The 11,124-nt window shown below is 47.3% G+C and overlaps 1 long non-coding RNA gene across 1 annotated transcript; it reads right to left on the bottom strand.

Moving 5' to 3' along the window:
* Positions 1-701: 701 nt before the first annotated feature.
* Positions 702-10,951, bottom strand: LOC137026670 (uncharacterized). Its single transcript, XR_010895904.1, has 7 exons — positions 10,674-10,951; positions 9,949-10,004; positions 9,613-9,700; positions 9,043-9,107; positions 8,774-8,927; positions 1,785-1,861; positions 702-1,632 (listed from the first exon to the last, which is right to left on the bottom strand). It is a non-coding gene; the product is annotated as an uncharacterized lncRNA (long non-coding RNA).
* Between the last annotated feature and the right edge of the window lie 173 nt (positions 10,952-11,124).

Below are 11,124 nucleotides of genomic sequence, written 5' to 3'. Positions count from 1 at the left end.
CCAACACACACACAGATGCAGAACACGACACAATTGCACCATCTTCACAGTGACTGACCAATAGCAAATTAAATTTTACATCACACTGAACTACAAATGAAGAGATTTCCTCAATCACTAATAAGCGAGAGAGATGGCGACGCATCTTGAGCACATGCTGAGGACAGTCAAATGTCTGCAGTCTCATCACTTTGTGATATATTTTTGGCAAGAATTGATTTAGATGTCCTGAGTTTCTCTAAAGGATGTTAAAACAAGCTGGCATGAATGACTAAAGCTATAACTGTTTATCTTGGCAAATGTGAAAATACTTTTAATATACAACATATAGCCTAATGAGGACATTTACAGCTTTTTAAAAATGTTTACACAGTTTTTACAAAGTCATTTTCTTAAAATTCTACACAAAACAAACACACAACATGCAAAAAAAAGCAAACATCTAAAACTATTTTAACTCTTCTAAAAATTGTATTTTTGTGTACACACAAACATCAGATGATTAGCCACATCCACGCCCAACACAGATGTGAAAAATGTAAAACACTTCTATCTTGTGACTTTGTTTGTTTAGTGTGCAGTGAAGTATACTGGAGTTTATCATAGCATTTACACATACATGTACACTCTAAAGAAAAATGGTGCTATATAGCACCAAAAATGGTTCTTTGGCTCGTAATCATAGCGGAACCTTTTTTGGTGCTATATAGCACCTATCTTTAAAGGTGCTATATGGCACCTTGTCGTATGGTGCTATATAGAACCATAAGAGGTGCCATATAGCACCAGCAGTGGTTCTTTGGCTCGTTATGATAGGGGAACCTTTTCTGGTGCTATATAGCACCTATTCTTATAGTTTTCTAGCACATTTGTCAAATTAGAGGTGCCATATATTGTTTTTTGAGCTAGCAGGGCCCGTTATCATGCCAGGTACTACTGTAGATGAGTCAATATGCTTCTAAATTACACTTTTATGAACGATAATTAATAATTTCTTACCAAATCATGACTTCAAAGATTCAAAATCATGTACTAAATGCTTACTGAAAAACAAAATACATTACACTTTCAAAACCTTTTAATTTATTTCTTTCAGCAGCAAATAAACTCACATTATACTCCCCTTTTATACAAAATAATGCAACAAGCTTGAAATATGTACATTTTTGAAGACAATAGTCCTGTTTTTACATACTGAGTTATGCTCTGAAGTCCTGCAGTTTCTTTTTTGTCCTTCGGGATTTCAAAAAAAATATAGAAACTGGAACTTAAACCATAAGAAAGGGAGCAAGAGAGAGTATTGACTCCAAAAGTCTACTCACAGATTGAGTTGTACACTCATTTTACAGTGACAGGAAGTCCGACTGCATCCTTCAATTTCAAAACAACATACTTCAAAAAGGTCAGTGTCTTTTTCAGTCCTTTAGGGCACTGGATTGGATTCGATTCCAAACGCAAAATATACACACAGGAGGAGGCCCAGTGCCATCAAGACGTCCTCACTCTACTCTGTGATTAACTGGCCATCCAACGTGAACAAAATGTGGTCATACTGCATGAGATGATCCTCCTGCAGGCTTTAGGCACTATCTTAGGTGTTGGGACGACAGGAGGGCTGGTCTGAGCATGGCCCTGGAGAAGAGGGGATAATAGCATTAACCATCTTCACATATTTATTTGAAAGGCAAACCTTATAAGCTAAATTATAACAAAATGTGCAATAAGTACTTCGTGCTTTGATTAGATTGTGCTTCACACACTGTAGTCACCTGTTCATGGCTCACCTCAATGTCAAACAGCAACCCCAGGTCCACCTTGAACAGTGCAGGCAAGAGGAGAACAGCTGCTTCCAACTGTAGGCCTTTCAACAAAATAACATCATTAGGTTAACATAACACGGGGGATGCTTTTACCCAATACTTTTTTGTTTTGCTTTTTAAACATTCATTACTGTGTGTAAAGCCCAAAGTATACTTCGTATTTTATGCGTATGCTTTTTCTGAACTCAAAACAAATTAAGATCTTTTTGATGAAGTCTGAGAGGTTTCTGTTCCTCCAATGATGAGGGTGAGTAATTAATGACAGAATTTTCATTTTTGGGTAAACTAATCCTTTAAAGGTGATTACCCTTGCACAAATCAAAGCAATTCTCAAACAACACAACTGGATATTCATACAACTTCACATTTGTACGAGACACACACTAGAGCTGCAGGATTCTGGATGAAATGAGAATCATGATATTTTGGTTTCAAATAGAGATCGCAATTCTCCCACGATTCTAAATAGACAACTAAAAATAACATTTATTTTACTAGTTCTAGCAAAATATTAATAGCTGGACTCTAATTGCCGGAAAATGTTTAATTTGAATGAATTATTTTTAAAAAATGGTTTTGAATATATTAATGGCTCATTAATAAATACTTGTTTCACTACTGGATGAATCAGGGTTTAACCTTATCCAATCTATTGAATGAATGATTCAATGACAATGTCACTGGTTGCCACCTAGTGGCTTAACAAGGTAATTTATATACAACAGTTATTTGAAGCACCATGTTAGTTTCGATTTTCTCTATTTTGATCACTATCTGATGTCCAGTGTTTATATCCTAACTGTAAACTTTTGTCTTATTACTTATGTGATAATTTTAATATTTGTGAAAGAAATCAAATAACCAAATCCTTGAATAACTACAGTGTGGTTCAAAACGTACTCGGTTACTAACGTAACCTCGGTTCCCTGAGATACGGAACGAGTACTGCGTATGGGGAAAGGTCTCCCTTTTTCCCCGCTGCTGAAGCCTTTTTCAATAACGCAGTGTAACTGCACCGTCATTGGTTCACTCATAGACAAGTTGTTGAACCAATGGCGGCGCGGCATAGCTGCGCGGCCTATGGCGACAAAGCGCGCGAATATTCCCGCCGAAATGGGCGGGGTATAGGGCTATATAAGCAGGCGTTTCGCCATAGGATTTCAGTGTCAATCGACTGAAGCGACGACCCTGAGCCGCAGCCTCGTGGCACGGCAAGTGACGCAGTACTCGTTCCGTATCTCAGGGAACCGAGGTTACGTTAGTAACCGAGTACGTTCCCTTTCGATACTTCACTCGTACTGCGTATGGGGAACGAATTCAACCACGCCGTGCCACGGCTGGGAACGATATAGCTTGCATTTGGCCACCCAGAGGGGGCAAAAGGACAAGCGGAGGCAAAGCCTAACCGAACCCATGGTTACACTGAAGGAAGATACTTCCTATGGTGGCGTGAAGCGGGACCTGTTGGAAGCCGCTAATCACACCGACAGGACCCGAGCTTGTAAGGTCGGGACATCGAGGTGATAGAACCTGACAAAGGTGGACGGCGAAGACCAGCCGGCCGCCTCACAGATGTCTTGGATGGAAACTCCGTTGGACCAAGCCCACGAGGAAGCCATTCCTCTAGTGGAGTGGGCCCTGACTCCTATGGGGCAATTAGTGCCCAGTGAGGAGTAGCACAGGTTAATAGCATCCACTATCCAACGGGAAATGCGTTGTTTCGAGACCGGAGACCCTTTGGTGCGGCCGCCAAAACAAACAAAGAGCTGATCCGACAGTCTGAAAGACTGTGATCGGTCTATGTAGGTCCTCAATGCCCTGACTGGGCAGAGTAGCTGCAGCTCTGGTTCGTCCGCCGAGGGAGGAAGAGCAGAGAGCGAGATGACCTGAGCTCTAAACGGAGTTGAGAGCACTTTAGGGACGTAGCCATGCCTAGGTTTCAGAACGACCTTAGAGTCACCAGGCCCGAATTCGAGGCATGCAGGGTTCACAGAGAGGGCCTGCAAATCGCCAACACGCTTTACCGATGCTAGTGCTAGTAGCAGAGCGGTTTTTAGTGTTAGGGGCCTGAGGTCGGCTGAACCCATTGGTTCAAATGGGGCTCCTTTCAAGGCCCTGAGGACCAACGAGAGGTCCCAGGAGGGAATAGTGAGAGGGCGAGGAGGATTCAAACGCCTAGCACCTCTCAAAAAACGGATCACGAGCCCGTTTCGTCCCACCGATTGGCCAGCAATAGGAGCGTGGAACGCTGCAATGGCTGCTACGTAAACCTTAAGCGTGGAAGGGGAGCGCCCCATTTCCAAGCGTTCTTGGAGGAAAGACAGTATGGAAGATACGTCACTCTCCACAGGGTCTATGTTGCGTGTTGAACACCAATCAACAAAGACTGACCACTTCTGGTCGTAGAGCCTCGTAGATGGGGCTCTAGCCTGAGAAATGGTATTTAGGACGTCCCTCGGGGAGGCTAGTCGGCTCCCATCGAGGGACCAGAGGTGCAGAGCCCAGAGCTGCGGCTGTGGGTGCCAGATTGTGTTCTGTTTGCCTGAGAGAGGAGGTCCCGTCTCAGGGGAATCGGCCACGGGGCTCTTAGAGAGAGCCTGAATAGCTCTGAGGACCAAACCTGGTTCCTCCAGAGCGGGGCCACCAGAAGGACTCTGTGCTGGTCTTCTCTGATACGCCTGATGACCTGGGGGATCAGTGCGATCGGAGGGAAAGCATAAAGGAGCGTGCTGGGCCATGTGTGGGCCAGAGCTTCTACTTCCTTCGAGAAAAATGTTGGGCAATGAGAGAGTTGTCTTCTGAGGCGAAGAGGTCTACCTCTGCCTTCCCGAAGAACTCCCAGATCGTGAGGACCACTTGGGGGTGGAGCATCCACTCGTCGGAGGGGATGTTGCTCCGTGACAACATGTCCGCACCCAGATTGTTCCTGCCAGGAACATGAGTCGCTCTGAGCGACTGAAGCCTCGGAAGAGCCCATTCCAGCAGTCGTTTCGCCAGAGCGCATAAGCGGCTGGACGAAAGACCGCCTTGGTGGTTCAGGTATGACACCACCGTCATACTGTCTGACCGAACTAGAACATGACGTCCCGTCAAGTAAGCCTGAAAGAACTGAAGGGCTTTCATCACTGCTAGCATCTCTAGACAGTTGATGTGTAGATGGCTTTCCTCGTGGCTCCACGAGCCGAAGGCCGGTCTGCCCTCGCACACAGCGCCCCAGCCCAAGTTGGAGGCGTCTGTTGAGAGCACCGTCCTCCGTGAGACCGCCTGTAAGGGGACTCCGCGTTGGAACCATACTGGATCCATCCAAGGTTTCAGGGCTAGAAGACAGGCCCGATTGACCTTGAGACATAGGCGGCCGTGCCGCCATGCGCTGGGAGGAACCCGGAACTTCAACCAGTACTGAAGAGGCCGCATCCGAAGAAGGCCTAGCTGCAGCACCGGGGAGGCGGAAGCCATCAGCCCTAGCAGCCTCTGGAAAAACTTCAGAGGGAGATAGGCTTTGTTCGTGACAGATGCCGTGAGCTGCTGAATTGCCAGGGCGCGCTCTGGCGAGACTACTGCCGTCATACGGACCGAGTCGAAAACTGCTCCCAGAAACGAAATTCGTTGAGTGGGGCATAGCGAGCTCTTGGCTAAGTTGACCCTGAGACCCAGGCATTGTAGATGGCTGAGGAGCACGGATCTGTGGCGTTCCAGCTCGTCTCGCGAACGGGCTAAGATGAGCCAGTCGTCGAGGTAATTCAGAACCCGGATTCCCATCTGTCTCAGAGGGGAAAGCGCCGCGTCCATGCACTTGGTGAAAGTGCGGGGAGCCAGAGACAGCCCGAAGGGCAGGACCGTATATTGGTATGCCACCCCTTCGTATGCGAATCTCAAGAATCGTCTGTGACGGGGGGCTATCTGGATGTGAAAATACGCATCCTTCAGGTCCAGCGAGCAGAACCAGTCCTCGGGGCAAATGTGCGCGAGGATCTGCTTCAGCGTCAGCATTTTGAACTTCCGTCTCATGAGGGAGTGATTCAAAAGCCTGAGGTCTAGGATGGGTCTGAGACCGCCATCCTTTTTTGGGGACCAGAAAGTAGCGGCTGTAAAAGCCTGTCTCGCTCTCTGACGGAGGAACCATTTCCACAGCTCCTTTTTCCAGCAACGACATGACTTCGGCCCGGAGGACATGAGCGTCGTCCGGATTGACCGATGTTTGAAGCACCCCGGCGAAGCGGGGGGCCGTCGTGCAAACTGGAGCGAGTAGCCCTGGTTTACGATCCCCATGACCCATTCTGACACATCGGGGATGGCCTGCCAGGCCTCGGCCCGAGTGGCTAGGGGTTGAATAATGTTGGGTGACAGACCGCCGTTGAGAGGGTCGTACACCGCGAGGGGTGGAAGAGGAAATTTGCTCTTTTGTGATGAGGTAAAAATTTGTCCGCCGTGAAAACAGGCGTTTGGAGTGGGCGCAACAGGTGTGGGCCCAGCTGTCACTTGGAGTATGTTTCCCACGCCCGGAAATAAACGAGGCGGAGGGGAAATTACCCGTGGGAGCTTTTGGGGTGGTCCGGTCGTAACGGGACGGTCCCCCATCCTCTTCCTGTCCGACGAATCAGGACGACTTCGGAGGCACCGGGTCCAGCACAATCCTGGGCCGGGGTCCCTGGCGCCTCGGGAAGGGAGGGCGCTTCGCAGGGCGCGAGCGCTGGCGATGCTCCTGGGGGCGGCGCTGCCTGTGTTGCAGGTGGGGCTGGTTTGTTCTGCTGAGCCGGCGCAGTCCTGGGGCGGCTAGACGCAGAAGCGGAGCTGGAGCGCTTAGGCAAGAAATGCCTCATAGCCTGAGACGATTTCTGCGCGGCAGTAAAGCGCTCAGTGAAGCCATCCACTGCAGGCCCGAAGAGACCAGAAGGCGAGACCGGGGCGTCTAAGAAGGCCGTCTTGTCTAGGTCTTTGATCTCCGTTAGGTTGAGCCACAGGTGGCGCTCCAACACGACCAGGCTGGCCATGGAACGACCGATGGCCTGGGCCGTAGCCTTCGTAGCTCGCAGGGCAAGATCCGTGGCGCTGCGGAGATCTTTGAAGGCTGGCGCGTCGATTCCAGACTCATCCAGAGAGCGGAGGAGTTTGGCCTGGAATGCTTGAAATATGGCCATGGTGTGGAGCGCAGAGGCAGCTTGGCCCGCCGAGGTGTAAGCCCGTCCAGCCAGAGTAGAGGTGGTCCGACAGGGCTTGGAAGGAAGGGCCCTCTTCGTCTTCCAACCCACAGCCGCGGGAGGACAGAGGTGAGCAGCCACCGCTTCATCTAGGGGTGGCAAGCGCTCGTATCCCTTCTCCTCGGCGCCGTCGACGGCGGTGAGGGCGGAGCGGTGCGTAGTGTGGAGGCGGGCAGAGTAAGGAGCGCGCCACGACTTCGTCAGCTCTTCGTGGACCTCAGGAAAGAAGGGCGCTGAACGCTGGCGAGGTGCTTGGCGGCGGCCTGGCAGAAACCATTCGTCCAGGCGGCTGCGAGACGGCTCCTCTGGAGGGGCCCACTCGAGGTCCAGCTCTTCAACGGCTCTAGACAGGATGCGGAAGAGCTCGGCATCCATGCCCTGGCCATGCTCGATGGGTTCCAAGGGAGGCGGTGGAGCGGGGTCTTCCGGCTCGCCAGCCCATCCTTCCGCTTCGGAAGCCGCAAGAGACATGGAGTCGTCTTGTTCGTCGTCTGTTCCCCCCGAATGAGACGAGGTCACTCGCTTCTGCGGAGGGACGCTGCTCAGGGCGAGAGAACAGAACTGGAGAGAGTTCCCTGGGAGGAGAGGGCGAGGCACGCGGGGCTGGGCCGGCGTGAGCTCGCTCAACTCCTGGCGCTGAGTCGCTCTACCCCGCTGTCTTTTCCTCGCCGGACCGCGGGAGGAAGGAGACGGGAGGGCGCGAGCGGCGAGATCGCCCTCAGTGAAGAAGGCGACCCGCGAGCGCAGGGAAGCGAGACTCATACACTCGCAGTGCGGGCATGAGTCTCCAGCGAGCGCGCCGTCTGCGTGGGGCTTGCCCAGGCAAGCGACACACTCGCTGTGTCCATCGTCGTCGTGCAGGGGGCCCTGCAAGTACCACATGAGTGGCGGGGCATCGTGAGACGCCGCTGCCGTGAAAACGGCAATTGGGTGGCTCTTTTAGAGCGGCGAGGGCCGCGGAAGCTCTAAAAGCGGTGAAAACCGCTGGAAATCGCTCTTTTAGAGCGGCGTTTAAGCCGCGGATGAAGCTCTCAGGCGGCGCGCCGGATGGCGGCAGGGGACGCACAGGAAGCGGCCGGAAGCGGGGAGCGGGAGGCGGCGGCTCGGCGACGGCGCTAGAAGCTGCAGTCCGCGAGGGCGCCGGCGCTTTCTTCCACCGGCGAGTCCAGGCGAGTCCGCTGCGGGAGCCTCTTCAGACGGCGGCGAGAGCAGAAGGCGGCGAGCTTCTTCGGCTTCAGGCGGAGATCAGCGAAGAGAAGTAGATGTCGTCGCTGAAGGAGAAAACACTGAAATCCTATGGCGAAACGCCTGCTTATATAGCCCTATACCCCGCCCATTTCGGCGGGAATATTCGCGCGCTTTGTCGCCATAGGCCGCGCAGCTATGCCGCGCCGCCATTGGTTCAACAACTTGTCTATGAGTGAACCAATGACGGTGCAGTTACACTGCGTTATTGAAAAAGGCTTCAGCAGCGGGGAAAAAGGGAGACCTTTCCCCATACGCAGTACGAGTGAAGTATCGAAAGGGAACTGCTGTTTCTGGATCAGTGGCAGCATGAACACCGAATGTTCCGGTAGGATTTTTGTCAAAGGTTTAACAGACGCAGGCGAATCATTGTCATTAATAAAGTAGGATCGCGTGGGTGTTTGAATCGAGATTGCGACCTTTCTACGATAAATTGTGCAGCTCTAACATATACATACAAAGTAAATCAAAGGGGTTTCGGACAAGCCAGGTTGATGATGTATGTCATACCTAGAAGCAGGGCACAAGCTGATGTAACTGAAGTAAGTTGATTCAAAACTTTAACTCCCTCAATGTCAGCAGATGGTTCATGAAGTTCTCCCCCTCCTTCCAAATAATGAACATCGCCATGGTGAGCTGCTCCTCAATCATCTGTCTGGTTATCCTAAATAAAACATAAAAAAAAAAAACAAATTCGGTCACCTTTTGCTAGCATAACTACAAAATACACAAATTTAGACTTATTTTTCTGAAAATAAACCAAAATAGAATATTCTTACGTTCAACTCAGAAAGTACTCCTTGATGAGGTCTTCAGGACTTTCTCTCAGGTGAATGTTTTCAGCCTGTGATAAAGCAATTGTGATTAATTTTCTTAATTAAAAAAAAAGCACAATAATCTGTAATAGGAAATCAAATTTTTGCAGATATGCAATAGCAAAGGACAAGAAAAAGAAAATAATTCATATTAATGACTGGCCAAATTTGCAATTAATATATTTATGGACAATACCAGCAACACTTGTGGCGTTGAGGGATCAAACAAATAAATAAATAAATAAATAAATAAATACAAAGGAGCTAAAAAAAAAAATCAATTCTTTATTTTTCCAATGCGTTTCAGCACACAGGCCTTCGTCAGTGCTAAAATACTACAGATTTGCAATTAAGAAATGCATCTGAATCAGTCATTGGTTTCATTTAAAATTATGAATTTATAATATATAATTATAAGTCTGAAAATAAGACATGCATCAATTAATAAATTAGCTTTACACCCTAATATATTTAATCATTCTTGATTAAAGGGATATTTCACGAAAAATGAAAGCTAGCTGTTAATTTACTTACCATCAGGCCAACCAAGTTGACTTTTTTTCTTCAGTAGAACAGTAAAGATTTTTAGCTGGAACTGTGATTAATTTAATGTCAATGGCTACTGTCAAAAAAAAAAAAAAAAAAAAAATTAATACAAAACAACAAGAAAAAAAGTCGCATGCATTTGAGATGGCATAAGAGGGAGTTGATGAATGTTTTGGAATGGATAATTCTTAGTCTAAAGTTTGTTAATGAGGATGACATTCAAGTCAATAGACCACATTAGATGGATTTTATTCAAACATGTCAAACATTGGTAATTCATATTATCTATTAACAATTATAGCCGTTTTTATAGAAATTACTTACCATGTAAAGTTATTGCAAAGTGTCCTTAGTCGTCAAACATTGAGGAGCTTTAGATCCTAAAAGGGAGAGGGGAATCAGTGTTTATAAATGGAAAAAAAAAAACTTGTTTGCTGCAGTACAAGTAATTAATTAGTAGTGTAAATACTCAGCCATTTCATTCTACTAAAAAAAACACCTCGCGCTAGTCAAATGAAGTAACGTTAAGCCTTAAATATGTCTTTACTCACACACTTTATTCGTCATTTTGGTCGAACAAATCAGAGCTAACGTGAAAAAAAGACAACTAAAAGAACTGACAAACATTACTTTAAAAACCTAAACTCAATAATTGTAATGCGAGGATCCCCTCAGCCTCGACTCGAGCGTCTCTCCCGCTCCCCACGCACTTCCTGCCCGCATCATTTCAAATAGCACGCGCTGCTTACACGGTAAAGGAGACGTTTCTTTTAAAAATTATTTAGAGACATATTTACATGGTCCAAACACTACAACAATACATTTCTATAGAATAAAACAAGTAATGCAACATCTTGTATAGAATAGAAATATTCAATTAGCGCTAACCTTTATAACGTTACTGCAGGCCGCGAAAATTCAAAAATTCGGTTAGTTACGATTTCGTTAGTATTCATGTTCACAAACAACGCTAATTAACTCTAAACCGCTAAAACACATGTTCAACCTTTGCATTTTCGAGTATATTAATTAAAACATTTCCAACCTACCTTATTTCATCCGAGTCCAGGGGAAAGAAAATGGCGGCCGAGCAGAAAACTCCAGAAAGTCTCGTGAGTCATGACGTCAGAAAAAAAAACCGTCTGTCACGGGGTCCTTAAAGAGAAATTATCCTTTGGCTGAAAGTGAGATATTTGAGCAGTTGAGTGTAGCCTACTATAATATTGAGAGCAATTCGCAGAAAGACGAAGTAATCAGACTCAAATAGTTATAGCAATCCAACTTACACCCATATTCACTAACAGTGTAGAGGGGCTTGGGGACAAAAAGGTTGAGAACCAGGTTATGTTTTGAAAATACACTGTAATTTAATGTTGTTTTTAATCCTTTCCCCAACTAAACTAAGAGAATAAGAGAGTTAGAGAACCTTTAAAGAACTATACAGAGGCTTAACAGGTTCTTTGTATGGCAGTGGTGCTATATAGCACCTTAACCACAGCA

This window comes from Chanodichthys erythropterus, chromosome 9, assembly GCF_024489055.1.
Source record: "Chanodichthys erythropterus isolate Z2021 chromosome 9, ASM2448905v1, whole genome shotgun sequence".
Classification (NCBI taxonomy): domain Eukaryota; kingdom Metazoa; phylum Chordata; class Actinopteri; order Cypriniformes; family Xenocyprididae; genus Chanodichthys; species Chanodichthys erythropterus.
The sequence above is the reverse complement of the archived record's forward strand: the minus strand, read 5'-3'. Positions and strand labels throughout refer to the sequence as shown.